The 18,711-nt window shown below is 43.1% G+C and overlaps 1 protein-coding gene across 5 annotated transcripts in view; it reads left to right on the top strand.

The window, feature by feature from the left end:
- Window positions 1-276: 276 nt before the first annotated feature.
- The window catches only part of tjap1 (tight junction associated protein 1 (peripheral)), a 119,896-nt gene continuing 101,461 nt past the window's right edge, over window positions 277-18,711 (top strand). For 2 of the 5 annotated variants that reach the window (XM_052024276.1, XM_052024272.1), the window contains exons 1-2: window positions 287-366; window positions 13,196-13,241. The gene's annotated coding sequence lies outside the window, so the exon portion shown is untranslated. Of the gene's footprint in view, window positions 367-461; window positions 528-13,195; window positions 13,242-18,711 lie in introns of those variants that run through there. The other 3 variants (XM_052024274.1, XM_052024273.1, XM_052024275.1) reach the window with 3 other exon arrangements.

Genomic DNA, 18,711 nt, shown 5'->3' with positions numbered 1-18,711 from the left:
TGCATTGCTCCAGATTCCAGCACCTGCAGAATTTCTTGTCTCCAATGTATTCTGCATTCTGGTATTGCTTTCCCTTGTACTTCCTCGGTGCACTGTTGTAACGAAATGTTCTGGACGGACCGCATGCAAAGTCCTTCACTGCCCCTCGGCACCTGTGACAATAATAAACCAATTCCAACATTCAATCAGCCCCTTCCCAACACCAGATTTAAAACTGCCTCCAGCCCCAGCTCCAGCCCCGTGACGTCAGGCGGCGGGCGCGCACCCGCCGGGCCGTTCACGTCCGCCTGCCTGTGCGCGGGAGCGCGCGTTTCCCAGCGTGCCCGGCGGCGCGATGGCGGTTGGCGCTGAGCGAGCGGGCAGCGGGTGAGGAGCGGCCGGCGGTCCGGTCCGGTGCGGGCGGGGCGAGGGTGGGGGGCGAGGGCGGGCGGGCAGCGAGCGGTCACCGCCGCCGGCAGCCCGGCTCCGGCAGGCCCGGCTCCGGACTCCACCCAGCCCGGCCGGCAGCAGGAGCGGGCGGACAACAGGTGAACCGGCAACTACTGAGACTAACTAGTGACGGAGTGCGCTAACTTATTAACTGTGCGCGCGGCCGTGTCAGTCGGCGCTCGAGCGGCGGCGGAGGGGGTCTCGGGGGGAGGGGGATGTGGGGGGGAGGGGGATGTGAGGGGGATGTGAGGGGGAGGGGGATCTGAGGGGGATGTGAGGGGGAGGGGGATCTGAGGGGGATGTGAGGGGTGGGGGGAGGGGGATGGGAGGGGGATGTGAGGGGTGGGGATGGGAGGGGGATGTGAGGGGTGGGGATGGGAGGGGGATGTGAGGGGTGGGGATGGGAGGGGGATGTGAGGGGTGGGGATGGGAGGGGGAGAGGAGGGGTGGGGATGTTGGGGGGGCATATGCAGGTTAGGAAGGGGGTGGGTGCTGGGGATGCGTGAGCGTGTGGGGGATGGGATAGAGTCGTGGGGGGTGGTGGGGTTCAGGTGTGGGATGCGGTGGAGGAGTTCAGATGCGGGGGACGGATGTGGTGGGGGGGTTCAGGTGTTGGGATGGTGGCCTGGTGCAGGGGTTCAGGTGGGGGAATGGTGTGGGGGTGTTCTGGGGGTTCAGGGGCAGTGGGGTTCGTGGGTTGGGGGTTCTGGTGTGGAGATGGGGTGAGGGAGGTTGGGTGTGGGGATGGGGTGAGGGAGGTTGGGTGTGGGAGGGCAGGGGTGGTTCAGGGGTGCAGGAATGTGGGGGGTTCAGGAGTGGGAGGGTGGGGGATTTTGGGGGTGGGGACGGGGTTTGGGTGCAGGAGGATGGGGCAGGGGTTTGGGTATGCTGGGTGGGATGAGATGGGTTTTGGGTGTGGGGGCGATGGGTCTGGATTTTGGTTGGGGGGTGTGGTGGGAGTGAGTTGTGAGGTAGTGGAGTTGGGGATGAATTGGGACGAGGCTGGGGGTTGGATCCCAGGTGAGGCAGGCGATTGGGGTGGGCTCTTGCTGGCAGATGTGGGGTTAGTCATGGGTGGAGGGCGAAGTCGGGTGCTAGTGGCTGGGACGGTGGATTTGGGTTGTCAGTGCCATTGGCATCGGGGTAAGTGGTGGGGCTGGGGGAAGCTGCATTGCAGGGTGGTGGTGCTTAGAAAACTGCTGCCAGGAGCTGAGGTGTCTGTGTTGTAGGTTAGTGTTGAGAAGGATGTCAGTCAGTGGAGGTGGGATGATGAGGGTTCGTGACTGTGAGACGTGACATGTTGGTGCAGGGTGACGGATGGGTGGGGTGTACTTGGCTGGAATAGCAGGATGATTGGAGCAGAGAGAACTGAGGGAAGTGTCAGAGCAAGGTATACGTCAGGGTGGGTTTTGATGTCATGGTTACGTTAGAGCAGGTGGGTATGTCACGGCTTATGGCATCAGGGTTGTGGCGAGCTCAGAAGATCAGGGGGAGAATGGTGGGTGTCTGTGGCATATCATGAAGTTGGGTGGAAAAGTCAGGCCTGCACTTGTCTAAAGGGATAACCTGTTCTCGTGTTTGTTGTCTTTGCCGGTGGTGGGTGTGGCGCTACCCCTCCTCTTGCCTGCTTTCTGTCCTTGACCAGTGTATCTCTTCCCTTCTCTCATGATAGGACAAAAGGACTCTTTGTACTGGCTGTAACGATGTACTGTGATACCAAAACTGACAAGATATGCGAGTTACTTTTTTTCTTCTTGGAGTTTATGAGTTTGTGTGCACTTACCAATGTATCCATTAAGGAAGCTTTGCATTGATTAATTTTCACTCAGATTTTTGTTCAGCATACAGAAGTGTACAGATTTTGTTCTTGTCTGTAATGTTACTGATTAAACCTTGGATTAATTACCTCCAAACTCGTGGGTAAAACCACGGCTTACTGAAGGGTTGAATCTTTCTGACCAGAAGTTTGTGGTTTTATGTTGAATTCCTTGAACTCTTTCAGGTCTGTACTTTGTCAGGTGGCCTTGCTTCCTTGAGCTGAAGAGGAGGCTAAATCAACTTGGGCTCCGTTGCTGAGCGGGAGTCAGTGAGCCATTGCTACCCTACCTTTCATGTGAAGGGAAGACCAGTTGAGCTGTTGCCCTTTTGGAGAAAAATCAGAATTAATCATGACACCTTTGAACATGACAGCACAGTACAGGCCCTTCGGCCCAGGGTGTTGTGCCAACGTGTTATACTGCTCTAGGATCTATCTAACCCTTCCCACCCACATAGCCACATGAATGATAGAGAAATGGAGGGCTATCTAAGAGTCTCTTAAGTGTCCCCACAACCTAAGCTGGCAGTGCATTCCTCACACTCACTACTGTGTTTTTAAAAAAAAATCTGCCTCTGACATTTCCTTCCCCCCACCCCATACTTTCCTCCAATCACCTTAAAATTATGCTCCCTGGGAAAAAGTCTCTGACTGTCCACTCGATCTTGCCTCTTATCATCTTGTACATCTCTAACAAGTCACCTCTCATCCTCCTTCGCTCCAAAGAGAAAAGACCCAGCTCGCTCAACCTATCTTTGAAAGTGTGTTTGTGCTAATCTTTAATTGTCAAAATCATTGCATAAGGTTGTCAACAAAATATGCAAGTGGATTGATAACTGGTACATTTGTAAACGGATGGGTTTTCTTGGGAAGTTCCAATTTCTACCCATATCTCTGAGAAGCTGGTCGATTGTGGCTATTATAAAGTATCAATAGCATTGTTGAGTAGTATGAGAATCAGGAGTTAATGGACACTTGAAAGATAATAAGGGGATAATCTGTTCTAGTGTTTGTTGTTTTTGCCAGTGGTGGGAATGGAGGATAATAGGTTATGGGGCAGTGGGATTAATGGGATTGCTCCGAGAACCAGCATGAAGTCAATAGGCCAAATGGTTTCCTTCCATGTCGTTAGGAAAGAGAAAGATATCCCAGGAAATGGTCTGGTGAACCTTCACTGCACTTCCTCTACAGCAAGTATATTTTCTCTTGGATAAGGAGAGCAAAATTGTGCACAATACTCCAGATGTGGTCTCGCCAGCTATGTAATTGTAGTAAGACACCTTTACTGTTCACGATAAAGGGCAGTATACTATATGCCTTTCTAACTGTCTACTGAAACTGCGTATTAGCTTTCAATAACTTGTGTACAAGGACACCAAGGTGCCTTTGACTCTACATTTCTCATTCTCTCTCGCTGTTTTTCAAAAAACAAGTCAACATTTGTTTTTTTTTGAAGTGGATAATCTCACATTTTTCCATATTATGTTCCACCTGCCACATTGTAGCTCACTCACTTTGCTTATCTATATCCTCTTGAAGAACCTTTGCATTTTCAATCACAATTTGCATGCCTGCTGGGTTTTGTGCTATCCCCAGCCAAATTGTTGATAAAGATTGAACAAATGGGGCCTAGGCACTGAACCCTGACCTGTTTGACTAGTCTCAATTTACTGACTTGAGAAGGACCTTTTTATTCCAACACTTTTTTTAAAAAAAAATCAGTTAATGAACTGATTAAAATCAGTTTGCGTTAGTATATTGCCCTAACAGAGTGGCTTGCATGATTAAACCCAGAGTGTATTTCAGAGTTTCTACATTGTTGTGTGTCTGGAGTTGCATTTCTCCCACCCTCTAAAGATGGCAGAATAAGCATCATTACTTGGCTGTTCCTTGTTTTAAAAATCTAAATAGTAACTGAATTTAACTTTGAGATTTGAATCCTGGTTTACTTGTTTGGAGGCTTTGCCTGACCCCCCTCTTGAGTCCTGCTTTTAGTTTTTTTTCATCAACTTCTGGGAAAGTTGCAGTGCCTTTGGACAATATACAATGCAAATTCAACATGTACTAGGCTTAACGAATGAGGTTTGCACAGGCATGGTGTGTACTTGCTTGAGTTTAGACGATTGTGGGGATAATATAAATGGTTTAAACTAATTAGAGATTTTTGGATGTGGAGGGAATCAAGGTATATGAGGAGAATGATGCTGAGGTAAAAGATGAACAATGGTCTTGTTGAATGGTGGAGCAGCACAAATAGCCCTCCTCTGCTTGTGTTTTTTTTGTAAGGATTCCATTGGATTGTTGGGGAAACTATTTTGTTGTGTGGAATTCAACAACAGTAGGGTATGTACTCAAACTTAAAGCTTGTTCAAGGCTCAAGGACAGCTTCTATCCTGTTGTAAGACTATTGAGCGGTCCCCTAGTATGATAAGATGGACTCTTGACCTTGCAATCTACCTTGTCATGGCCCTTGCACCTTATTGTCTGCCTGCACTGCACTTTCTCTGTAACACTTTATTCTGCATTCTGTTATTGCTTTTCCCTTGTACTACCTCAATGCACTGACGTGATGAAATGATCTGCATGGATGGCAAGCAAAATAAATGTTTTTACTGTACCTCAGTACATGTGACAATAATAAACCAATTTACCAATTAATTTAGGTAGCAAGCTCCTGGGAAACATGTTACTGATTGAGTAGTTGCCCTGTCATTTGTGCCTAGGGACTGCACTGTTCTCATGACTGGGTTGGTTCCCCGAATACTTGAGTGTATTGTGCAGTGGCCTGCTGTAAGTACTGTCTCATCTCTGATTCACTGGCTAATAGATATCAATAAACATTTGCACAAAAAGGATGTGAAATCAGTATTTCACTCCTCAAAAAGTAGTAGGTGTTGGGACTGCTGGAAGACCAACTTCAACACTGGATTTTTAAATAAGGATCTTGACAGTTCTGGAATAAAGGCAGGCAAATTAATTTGAGGTATTGATTTGATTGGAAGCATGGAATGGACTTCAAGGGTTTACTGGTCCACACCTAATGAGTTTTCCCAAAGTCCAGGGAAATTGATGGATGTGCGGAATGGCTGGGAAAGTGTAATTGAGATGCAGGATCACCTCGTGACAGGAAGCATTTCCAGTGTTCATTTAGAGGATCAAAATATTGCACTGTGTATATATTTCATAATGTACTCGTTCCTCTGTTAACCATAAACATAATTGTAGATGCATTAAATAACCACTGCAGCACTAACTTTTTTTGTACAATCAGACTTGTGAATCTGGTACTTCGTAACACAGACCAGTACTGAAACTTCTGTTAATTTCAGTCGGGGCAGCCACAGGAAGAGGTTATTGTGTGAACAGAGAAGATTTGAGGATATTCTCAAAACTTCCTTTAGGAGTGGTAAAATGTAACATCTCAACTAGCTCCTGGGAATCCCAAAGTGGAAAGGGAGCTTTGGAAATAGCGCAAGAACATGGAATTCGTGAGTTGTGGGTACGTAGAAGGCCAATATAAATGATGGAAAGAATGCATAGTTCTGAGCTCTCCATCCTGCTAAGCATCTCCTGTTCCTTCTCTGGCAAAAATCAGTCTCATTCATCAGCTGAGAACTGGAGTGGAATTAATTCATCCTTTATTCTGAGGGACTGTCTAAGAAGATAATCTTGGCTCACTTGAATAGCGTAGGCTTAGAGGGCTATGGCTCAAGTGCTGGGCAATGGGGTTAATACAGAAGAGTTCCCACTGGTCAGCATAGGCAAATTGGGCCCATTGGCCTGTTTCCATGCTGTATGATTCTGTGATTTCACAAATGAAGAATGGTTATTTGGGTCCTGTATTAAAGTGTGTTGAATCATAGAGTAAGTGAGGAAAAATTAGAAAGTCAGAGGTTGAACCATTTAGTGACAGTCCTTCAGACCAGAGGGGTGCAGAACATTGGGGTTTTTACAGTCTCCATGCTTTGAGTCAGTTATTGTGTATGTAACAAGTCTGTTAAGACTGTAGGAAAGGAAATCAACAAATAAAGGGAACGTGAAAAGGACAGTGTTATAATTATTGAAGACTTAATCTTCATGTAGATTGGGTTAATGAAGTTGGGGTACATAACCACAAGAATTAATTCAGAATACTTGCCTGGAACATTACATTATGAAATTAATCAGGAAACAGGCTATTTTGGATCTGGTAATGGGTAATGAGCCAGGTTTAACCAATGACCTCAGAGTAAAAGATCTCTGAGGCAGTAGTGATTATAGTATGACAGAATTTTGTATCCTGTTTGAGAAGGAGAAGCTTGTGTCAGAAATGACTGTTTAACTTGTAGAGAATTATACTGGAAGAGTTGGCTAAAGTTGACTTGGCCGTTAGATTATCAGGAAAGATCCTCGACAGCAGATGCAAGGAGGTAATACATTGATCAAAAATGTATCCCAGTAAGGGGAGAGATGAAGCAACTATGGCTAACCAAGGAAGTTGACACAAGTTTTTAAGTTGAAGAAACTTATTAGGAGGCAAAAAGTTAATGATAGATTTAGACTGGGCTCAATTAAGCAAACATAATAGAGAAAATAAATGGAAAATAAACTAGTGAAGGGATAGAAAAGTGAACAGTAAAAGTTCTTTCAGTATATAACAGATCTGAGTAAACATTGGCTGGAGAAATAGTTATGGTAACAAGGAAATGGCAGAGGACTTGAATGGGTATTTTGCATCAGTCCTTACAAGAGAAGATACTATGAATATCCCATTTATGCTGAATAATCCTGGATAGAAATTAAATATCATTGCCATCATGAGAGAATTGGTATTGGCAAACTTGTGGAGTTGAAGGCTGTTGAGTCTTGGCCCAGATGGTTTGCATACTTGGATCTGAAAAGAAGTGGCTGCTGAGGTAGTGGATGTATAATAGTTTTCTAAAGATCTGGATTCTGGAAAAGTGCCAGAGGATTGGAAAACTGTAGCATCCCTGTTCCAAAGAAAAGGGAGAGGGGCAAAAACTACAGGCCATTTAGTCTGTCATCTATTGTTGGAAAACATTAGAATCAATTACTGGGGAAGTAATAAAAGCACATTTGGAAAATTGTAATTTCTTAAATGTTGCTATTGTATCTGCTTCTACCACCTCCCCTGCAGCGTGTTCCAGACTTGCCTCACACATTTCCTTTTAAACTTTCCCCTCTTAGATCAGTGCTTGGGTCTCAGATGCTGCACAATGTGTATAATAATTTGGCTGAGGGAATCAAATGCAAACATTGTTAATTTTGTAGATGATACAGGAATGTGGGTAATGAAGATGCAAAGGGGCTTCAAGGAGGCACGGATAAGGCAAGTGAGTGGGCAACAAATGGGACGTAATATGGGGAAAAATGTGGTGTTATCCACATTGGTAGGAAAAGTGAATGCTGGGTGGTACTTAACTAGTGAGAGTTTGGGAAAATGTATTCAGAGAGACCTGGGTGTTCTTGTACACAAGTTCCTGAAAGCTAATGTACAGCATGTGGCTTGGAAGGTAAATCATAATGTTGGCCTTTATTAAAAGAGTAAAGATATCTTGCAGCATTATATAGAGCCTTGATGAGACCATACCTGAAGTATTGTGAATAATTTTGGTCATCTTACCTAAAAAAAAATCTACTTGTGATAGAGAGAATGCAGCAAAGACTCACCAAACTGTGTCCTGGTGGATCTGTCGGGTCTGTAGAGTGACTGAGTAGGCTGGCCTCTCAAGTTTGGAAGAATGAGAAGTGACCTCACTGAAATGTACAAGATTGACTGAGAGCTCAGAGGATGGATACAGGATGATTTCCCTGACAGAGGAGTCCAGGGCTCGGGGTCACTATCTCACAATGGGACTTAAGTCACTTAGGACTGAGAAATTTCTTCTTGATGAGGATTGTAAATCTTTGGAAGTTAATACTTCGAGGCTGTGGAGGTTTATCAGTGATTGCATTTAAGTCATTTCTAATGTTCTTCCATTAGACTGAATGGTGACCTTGTGTGCAGCAGTGTTTATTGTTTGTATCATTTGTGGATCATGTGCAGCACATGAACTATGTGCTGTGAAAGTGAAATTGTAAAGAGATTTTTATTTACTGGGTTAGTTTTCATGCATACATCTGGAGAAACAGTACAGTCTGATGGAGTTACTGTATTTGCTGGTGACTGTCTTGTAGCCATTTAGTGGGAGAAGACTCTCCAGCAGTGAGTAGTAAAGGATTTTGCTGGTAAATCTGGTACATAACACACAAAAACGATTTACCTTGAAACTTTTCATTGTCTCTTCATAATATTGGCAGACAACTGCCTGCAGCTAATGTGGCATTCCTGGGGTAAATGTGGTTTGAATTCCATACCAGTATTGTCATTCCTAGTGTCAAAAGCAATGTGAAGAATTCAATTAAATTCAGTACAAAATATAACAGCATATGGCACAGTACCAACAGTTTGAAGCAGGGCTTTTGAAGCAGCTGGAGACAAAAGCTTCATTTACAATTACACCTGCAGACTCACTCACTTGCAACTGGTTAGCTGGTGGTGACAGCAGTGGATGCAGTTATTACTGCTGATCTGCCTGTGCAGTTAGATAGCATGCCTGACATTAAAGCTGCAGTGTAAGGTGCCTGCATCAAAAATCCAATTGAAAGGATGTGCTGTTTCCTCCATGGACAGTAGCCCCTCCTCTCCTGGTAACTGCCTTCCCTTTCTATCCATTGGAAGATGGGATGTAAAATAACATTGTCAAATATTAATTTGTATTTAAATCTGAGATGTTGGCTCTTGGTCTGTATCTTTTTTTTTATTGAGATTGTGATTTTTACCATTTCAGAACAAAACAACATTTTAAAAAAAAAGAAAAATTGAGTAGGCCCTTGAGTCTGTACTTCATATCAGTGTTGTGGTATATCTGATAATTGCTGTGTTGGAGCACATAGACAATTGCAAAACATGTCAGGCTGCTGTTTATCAATTTATAGCTTGGCATTCAACACCACCATCCCCTCAATGCTAATCACCAAGCTTCAAAACCTGGGCCTTTGTAACCCATCGCCCCCCCCCCCCCCCCCCCCCCCCCCCCCGGCAACTGGACGTCCTTATCAGGAGACTACAGTCAGTGTGGATCAGTAGTAACATCTCGCTGGCAGTCAACACAGGCACTCCTCAAGGATGCACTTTTAGTCCACTGCTCTACTGTCGCTACACTTGTGACTGTGTTGCTAAGCACAGCTCAAATGCCATCTATAAACTCACACTCCATGCCAGCAAGACCATGGAATTGATTGTGGACTTCTGGAAGGGGAAGTCTGGAGAACACGCACCAGTCCTCGTTGAAGGGTCAGCAGTGGATAGGGGGAGCAGCTTCAAGTTCCTGGGCATCAACATCTCGGAGGATCTATCTTGGGCCCAACATATTGATGCAATTGTGGAGAAGGCACACCAGTGGCTTTACTTCGTTAGGAGTTTATGTCACCAAAAACTCTAAAATTCTATAGATGTATGGTGGAGAGCATACAGTCAGGTATAGAGGCTCCAATGCACAGGATTGCAAGAGGCTGCAGAGGGTTGTAAACTCAGCCAGCTCCATCACAGGCACAACCCTCCCCACCATCGAGGACATATTAAGATGTGGTGCCTCACGAAGGTGGTATCTGTCACTAAGGACACTCTCCATCTGGTACATGCCCTTTTCTCGTTACTACCATTGGGGATGAGGTACGGGAGCCTGAAGACCCACACTCAACAATTCAGAAACAGCCTCTGCCATCAGATTTTTGAAAGGTCCGTGAACACTCCCTCTTTTTTTCTTGCACTATTTATTTATTTTTGTAATTTATAGTAATTTTGTCTTTGCACTGTATTGCTGCTGCAAAACAACAAGGTTTGTGTCTTACGTCAGTGATAATAAATCTGATTCTGATTCCCACATCTCCCTCATTTCTCCATTGTCCAGACCTCTTTCTGAGTTGAATATATGTTGTGACTCAGCATCCCGTGATAGAGAAACGTAAATATTCACAACTCTTAAGGAAGAAGCTCCTGCTTTCCTCAGTCATAAATGTGCTCTCTTACTCTGTCTGTGACCCTCGTGCAAGGCTCCCCCACCAGAAAAACATCCTCTCAGCATCTGCCTTGTTTAACTACCACCCCCCCCCCCACCCCATATTGAATATTTCAATGGGATCACCTCTTGTGCTTGCAAACTCCAGAGTGTAGGCCCTTGCTGCTCAATCATTCTTCATGAGACAACCCTTTCATCCTAAAAATAAACTTGCTGAACCTTGGCTGAATGGCCTCTATGGCAAATATGTTCTTACAAAAGTTGGCCGTAGAGGAGAAACCTTAAAGTATGTCTCTAGCTCATTCTCTCCTCTGGTATGTGGTTTCTACAATGCTTAAATTCCTGGTTCTGGCATTGGATGCAAGTGTTATTATTGAAGAGGGTGTGTCGAAAGCCTGCTGACTCGGTCAGTGCCCGAGGGATGGTTGGAAAGAGGTGCAGGAAATGCTTGGCTAGATTTATGGAAGCATGCTTGTGGGAACTTGTTTTTCAGTGAATCGTTAGGAGCTTTGCTGAAGAAAAATCACCAGCTAGTTAAAAGGAATGTTTCACTAGTCTGTTTACAAATCTAGTCAGATCTTGGTGGTTGAAAGGCCTTTTGCTTCTGGTTGTGGCTGTTGCTAGATCCTTCCCCAGAGAACTGTGAATGAAGTGTTTTGTTTCCTTATTTACTACTTGTTTGTAGTCAAGATTGCTGAAAGTTGTGCACACAGATGGTGTAGAGAGCTTGAAATTCCCTGTTGTTTACATGCCCAGAGGCATCTAAATCTGTTTCGATATTTAAACAGATTTCTGCTTTGGAGTTGCATCAATGCTTACCACCTGGTGAGACTGGAATGATTTCTTGTCAGATAGGGAACAGTAATTGCCTCCAATTGTTTATGCTGACTTCAGCCAAATTATTTTATGACTCAATAGTTTTGTTAATAGTCCTGCAGCAGAATTAGCCAAATGCCACTTACTGCAAAACCTGTTGATAATGTGGTCCTTTAGGTATAGCTGGTCTTCCAACAAAAATTAGATCTTGTTATTTGTCATGTTATAATCCTATTTACAACACTTGCTACAGCAATTACGACTCCCCCAGAATAGGCACTATTCTATCAGAGGCCAAAAGATAAAATTTGTAGTGATTTTTTTCCCCCACCCCTCAAGGCTGATAGGAAAGCAAAGAGATGGCTTTAAGAAGATAACGCAAGCAGTTGAAGGCTATTCTTCCCCTGGCACCTGCTTTTTCATTCAATAAGATAATGGAAATATTACTTGGCTATATGACCCATCACATCCAAGCCACTTAAAAGATCGTGCCAACCAGTTCCTGCCAACTGTTTGAGTACGTGTCCTGATGCAGTGTAGATGTGTTGAGGGAGTCTCCCTCTTCCACAGTAATTTCATATACACAAGAACACTGACCCTCAGCCCCTCAAGTCTGCCCTGCCATTCAATATGATTGTGGCTGATCTATGTTGGCCTCAACTTGTCTTTTGTGCCAGTTCTCCATACTCTTAATTCATCAATCTTTCAAATATTTATCTATCTCCGCCTCAGATATATCTAAAGATCTGGCCTCCATCACCCTCGGGGGCAGAGAATTCCAGGGATTCACTACCCTCTTGAGAGAAGTTTCTATACTTTATTTTGTAGCTATGTCCTATTGTTCTTGATTCTCCCTTAATGGAAACGTCTCAAAATCTCTAAGTTTGAATAAGGTTACCCCTCATTCTTCTAAACTCCAAGGAATATCAACCCAGACTGTCTTTATAGAACAACCTTCTCATCCCAAGAATTAGCCTGGTGAATCTCCATTGGACTGCCTCCAATGCTACTGTGTCCTTTGGTAAGAGAACCAAGTGCAGTATTCCAGTTGTGACCTGATCAACACCCTATATAATGGTAACAAAATCTCTGTTCTGTAAACTCTGATACTTTGCAATAAAGGCCAATATGCTGTTTTCCGCCTTAACTACTTGTCAGACCTGCCTGCTAACTTTTTGTGAAGTCCTGAAGAAGGGTCCTGACCTGAAATGTTGACCGCCTGCTTTTCTCCACAGATGCTGCCTGGCATGCTGAGTTCCTCCAGCATCGTCATGGTTTTTATCTAGATTCCAGCATCTGTAGTCCCTTGTTTCTCAACTTCTTGTGATTCATGCATTAGGACACCTAGATCCCTCCTGAAATGTAATTCATTTGCAGTTTCCCTCTATTTAGATGATCTGCCTTTTTGATGTTTGCATTAAAAGGTGCAGAAATATTCCGATGGAATTTGACTTGTGTAAATTTGTGCCTGCTATCCATTCTTTCTGGTTGCACCCTTAGACCTCCCTGCTGGTTGTGCCCCTGCCATGGCTGCACTTGCTCTCCCTTTTTCCTCTTCTTCCCCCAACCTGGCTTGTGCAGCCAAAGAGGCCTTGATAGAATTCAATCCTTTCTTATTTCTATGACTCCTGAGTAAAGTGTCCATGGCTCTTCCAACAGCCCTGCTCAATGTTCACTCTGATTTTGGCATGAGAAAGTTCTAATAATGTTCAGATGGGTGCTGGTCTGTGTTGTGGAAATGGCAATCAAAATTGTCAGCACAGAGCAAAGGAACTTGGTACCCAGTGCTATACTGCACACAACAGTGGTTGATCAGAACTGTCATCTTGAGGAGAATGTTGGAGAAATTGAAGAATGAGTTGGGAAAGTGTAGACATGAGACTGCAGATGCTGGAATCTGGAGCAAAAAAATCAGCTGCTGGAGGAACTTAGTGGGTCAGGCAGCATCTGCAGAGGTAAATGGATGGTCAAAGTGTAGATATTTCAAACAGTGAATATTGGTGTTGAGTTGCTGAAACTGGTATGGTGGTTGGAGGCATGCTATAACTGCTCTTCAATTTCTGTTCTCTTTCAGGGACAGTTGGAACTGGTAGATCCAGTGGGTTTGAGACCTATGAAGAGTAAGTTGAGCAGTTTCTTATTCAGAGATGCCAGTTATGTTATGAAAGTGGGGTTTGTTATTGGCTGTATTTGAACACCACAAAATTTGTAAATGTCACATGTTCTCAATTTAAATGACTAAAGTTAATTTCTCAGCTCACAAGCAAAAATCTGTAGGTGCTGGAAATCTGAAATAAAAATGCTGTAGATACTCAGCAGATTAGGAGAATTATCTTGAAAGAGTCTCATCTCAGTCAAAATTTCAGGGCTATTGGCCTGAAGTATTGACTCTGTTTTTCTTTCCACAAATGTTTGAGCTGCTGAGTATCTCCAGCATCTTCTTGAACTTTTTTGATTACTAGTAAGTGAATATGAAAATATTTTATTAATAAATTCTGTCTACAGAAACACAGACTGGAACAGTGATGACAGAAGCTATCCACCCCATTGTACCCATGTTGGTTCTTTGGTAGATCTGTGTAAATTATCCCACTGACATGCACATTTTTTTTCCTCTATGTATTTATCTAAATCTGTCAAATGTTACTACACTTTCAGGCAGTGCTTTCCAGATCACAGCAATTTGATGTATTTAAAATCTTTTGCCAGTCGTGGTTCTGTGTCCTCTTGTCAACAGCTCCTCTGCCATTTATTTACATCAAAACTTTTAATGATTTTGACCATTAAATTTCTCTCCAACTACTTTCCCTCTGTGTGGGGGGGGGGGGGGGGGGGTGGGGTGGGGAGGGTGTGGAGAAAGTCTCAGCATCTCTCTACTTAACTAAAGCTTCTCATCTCTGGTGTCTTTTTTGTTTGCGTCTTTTTTGTTTGCATCCTTTGCAAGACATCGCCCGTTTTTAAAGTGTGGTGTCTAGAACTGAGTTCCATATTTCAACTGGGGTGTTAGTAGTAGTTTTATGTAATGGCTTGCTGTAATTTCCATACCTTTCAAAATGTAAGGAGGATAAATAGGGCAATCAGATTTAATGTTGGTTGTCAGGAAACATTTTTAGAAACTAAATAAAATTAACCAAGGGAACGAAAATAAACTCATCAGATAGAGTTGGCATGGATTTTTTAAATGGGAAATCATTGACAATTTTGATTCATGAGGCAACAGAATCAATGATGGTGCAGCTGATGTATTATTAAAAAGGAGGTGGTGTTATGTGTCTCAGTGGGTTTAAAGGTGGGTAAACCACCAGGGCCTGATGAAATGTATGGGGGTGGGGTAAGGGGGAAATTACTGAAGCCCTGACAGATTATCAAATCTTCACTGGTCATGGGAGGTACCAGATGGTTGGAGGACAGCAAATATGCGACCTTCATTCAAGATGGGCAGTGGGGATAAGCCAGATAATTACAGGCCTTTGAATCTACTATCAGTGGAATTCAATTTAATTGAATTTTTCAAAGAGATGACAAAGTATTAATGAAGGCAGTACAGTTAATGTAGTCTAGAGGGACTTCAATGAGACCTTTTGATGAGGTCCCACATGGGAAATTGGTCCAAAAGGTGAATACTGCCGGGATCGGTGCTGGCATCCTTATTGTTTGTTAGGTACATTAACAATTTTGATATGAATGTGGGTTGTGTGATTAATAAGTTTACAAATGACATTGGTTGTTTTGTTGCTAATAAGGAGAGTCATAAGTTACAGAATAAGTGATCATTTGATAAAATGGGAGGAGCAGTGGCAGATGGAAGTTACTCCTGAGAAGTGTGAAGTGATGCACTTGAAGGGACTGATAAGGGTACAAGTTACATTATGAATGGTAGGGCTCAAAGGAGTATCGAGAAGCCTTGGTGTACGAGGATCTCAGAAGATGGCAGTGAGGGTAGATAAGGTTGTGGACATACAGCATACTTCAATATCAGTCAGGTCATATACTATTAAGAGCAGGGAGGCTATCGTACATCTTAAAACATTGATTAGGTCACAGGACAGTTCCAGTATGCAAATCCGCCAGTTTTCCTGTCTGCAAACTTGTTAATCAGACCACCTACATTTTCATTCAAGTCATTTATATATGTCCATATTTATATATTACCCAAGGATCAGTGAATTCTCAGCATGAGCCACAGACATCCAATTGCCACTACCCTGTCTTCAATTTTGTATCCAATTTACCAACTTGCTGTGGATCCCATGTGACTTAATGGCAGCAGCCCACCATGAAGGATCTTGTCAAATACTTTACTAAAGTTCATGTACACAACATCCATTGCCCTACTTTCATCAATCAATAATGAGAATCTGAAAGATAGTGTTCAGAGGAAACTGAGTGTCCTTGTGCATGAATCACTGAACGTTAATATGCTGGTATAGCAAGCATTTAGGAAGGCAGATGGTATGTTGGACCATTGCAAAAGGGTTCAAGTACGAGAGCAGAGATGTCTTTGCCCAATTTAGATAGGTTCCAGGTAATTGTATGAAGGTGTGGTCTCCCTACTTAAGGGGGATTATATTTGCAATAAAGGGAGTTCCTCAATTAGTTTGCTTGCTTTGGAGTTTCTTTCTGTGGGGAAAGATTTAAGCAGACTAGGCCTTTTGTGGAATGAGAGGTGACCTTATTGAAACTGAGTTTTAATGGGACTTGCGGCATAGATGTAGAAGTGTTGATCCCTCCTGGTTGGCATTTTGTTTTAGAACCTGGAGACGAAACAAGGGGTGGGCCATTCAGAACAGATGAGAAGAAATTTCACCCAAAATATTGTGGATTTTTGGAATACTTCACTCGGGCTGTGGAGGCTCAGTTACTGGGTATGTTCATGATGCAGATCAATAGATTTTGGATATTACAGGAATTGAGGGATATGTTTAGTGAAGGAATGTGGGGCTGAGGTAAAGGGTCAGCAGTAATTTTATTGAATGATGGAGTAGGTGTGAGGGTTGAATAGCTTGCCCGTGCTTTGACTTGTACGAACTAAATGTACATAGCAGCAACTTGCATTCATCATGCCTTTTAATGCAGAATGTTCTAAAACCACTTCACTGCTGTCAGGAAAAAAATCCAAAGGAGGTATTAAGAGGAATAACCAGTCAAAGCAGTGAGTCATAGGGAGAGCTTTGAGGAAGGTGGGAGTTTGGCAGAGTCACTCTGGGGCATGGGCAGTTTGAGGCAAGACTGCAAATTGTACTGAAAATCTTGGGGTGATCTGAATTAGGCTGGGGCAGGAGGCTGTTGTGGTCTGGTGAGAGTTTTTGTGGCCTATAAACATTAAAGTGAAGATGTTGGCCATCAGGAGCAAGGGTATAATCAAATACTTAAATGATTGGCTAATAGGATTTGGTGAGGCCTGGGAGATGCATTGCAAAGTTTTGAAGGGACGAACAATGAAGGTTCAACAGCAGGTGGGCCTGGGTACAGTTATAGAACTGGGTGTAGGTTTCATTGTGATCAATTTAATTTAGAAAATGATACACCAAAGCAAGTGGTGTTAAGGTTTATCAGAGTTATCTATTTGTTTGCCTTGAGTGTGTGTGTCTTTGGTGATATGCCTGCGAAAGAAAGAGTAGTGTTGAAAACATTAGCACTTAGTTACCAACTGTTCTGATTGTAGCAGATTAGAAGTGCCTGAGATCACACTTGCAGAGAGACTTAACAAAATTTTGTATAGAGAGAAGGAAGTGGAGAATAAATTTCAAATTATCATTGATCAGAATTTCATGCTAATTTCTCAGTCATGATCGGATTTATTTTCAGTGGAACCTTCTTTGTCCATCATGGACTTAGAAGTAAAAACATTTGTCATAAAATGAAGCAAAACATTAGTGTCCATCAGAAAAAGGAATTTTCTAGTCACTGCTGTATATTGACATCTTGCCAAGGGACTTGGCTCTGAAATGAATGGCCGTGAAGTTAATTAGAAATGTTAGGACATTCAAATTCTGAACTTGATCAAAATTGTTTATCTTTCTGCAGTTTACTCAATATCTGTCAAAACATCAAAGTGCATTTTTACTTCCATGCAATAGGGATTTTATGTCTTGGATAAGACATAGAATGATGAAGTTTACAACACAAGGAGCTATTCCATCTTGTCCATGCCAGTTGAAAAAGGCTGTCAACCTCACTCCACCTTCCAGCACTAACTCTGCAGATTACAGCTCTTCAAGTGCACATCCAAATATGCAACTGTGGTGAATGTTTCTGCCTCTTTCACCCTTTCAGGCGGAGAGTTCCAGATCCTGACTATCAAAGTTTTTGCTCACTTCCTTAGTAATCCTACCAATTACTCTAAACCTATGCCCTCTGGTTTTGATTCTCTGCTGTGGGAGATTTGTCCTTCCCATTTATTCTATCTAGGCTCCTCGTACTGCTCAATTAAGATTCCCCTCGGCTTCCTATGTTACAAAGAAAACAACCCCAGATTATTTACTCTTTCCTGAAAGCTGCAACTTCCAGACCAGGTAACATTCTTGTAAATCTCCTCTGTTCCCTCATCTTTCCATTAGTGTGGTGGACAGAAATGTAATAAGTACTCAAACTATAGTTGTCCATAATTCTAGCAGAACCTATTTTCTCTTGTATTCAATGCCTTTGATAATAAAGGAAAACTCCTCTTTTTCCCTTTGGGACATTCTGATGTGTTCTGTTACCTTGAAGGATCTTTGGTGTTACAATCTAAGAGACTTCTGTTAGTCCACACTGCCCTCTCACTTTGCACTTCCCCAAATGCATCATCTTGTGCTTATCTGAATTAAGTTCCATTTGCTGCTTTTGTGTTCAACACTCCAGACCATCCATATCTTTCTGTAGTCTAAAGCTTTTCTCACTGTTTGTTGGGATGGACTAAACAAAGCATTCTGGAACTGGAGTTCCAGTGAACCAAAAAATTTGTTGTTGTTAGGGCTTCAAAGGCAGGAAGAGTTCCATTTGAGAGAAATCTGGTTACGAAAGGGATAAAACGAGCAATGTTGGAATGTGATTGGGGTAGGGATAGCCAACTTGTGTTGGGAATCTGTGCTGATTCTTCTGTTTATAATGTTTATTAACAATCCAGATGAGAATGTAGGTGGCACAGTTAGTAAGTTTGCAGATGAAACCAAAATTGGTGGTGTCATGGACAGAGGAAAAGGTTATCTAAGATTACAACATGATCCACAGCATTCCTAGGATTACAACTGGGATCCAACTATTCCCAGGATTACAAAACAGGAAGTGGACCAAAGATGGAATTTAACTTGGACAAGTGCAAAATGTCGCATTTTGGGAAGCAATACAAGGGCAGGTCTTGCACAGTAAATTGCAGGGCCCTGGAGAATGTTGCCAAACAGAGACCTAGGGATACAAGTACATAATTCCCTGAAAATAGCGGCACGGGGAGATAAGGTGAAGAAAGCGTATGGCACCCTTGCCTTCATTAGACGGGGCATTAAGTACAAGAGTTGGGAAATCATGTCACAGCCGAATAAGACATCGGTGAGACTGCACGTGGAAGACTGTACCATTCTAGTTGCCGTACCATAGGAAGGATTTAATTAA

This window comes from Pristis pectinata, chromosome 10 (genome assembly GCF_009764475.1).
Source record: "Pristis pectinata isolate sPriPec2 chromosome 10, sPriPec2.1.pri, whole genome shotgun sequence".
Taxonomy (NCBI): domain Eukaryota; kingdom Metazoa; phylum Chordata; class Chondrichthyes; order Rhinopristiformes; family Pristidae; genus Pristis; species Pristis pectinata.
The sequence above is the reverse complement of the archived record's forward strand: the minus strand, read 5'-3'. Positions and strand labels throughout refer to the sequence as shown.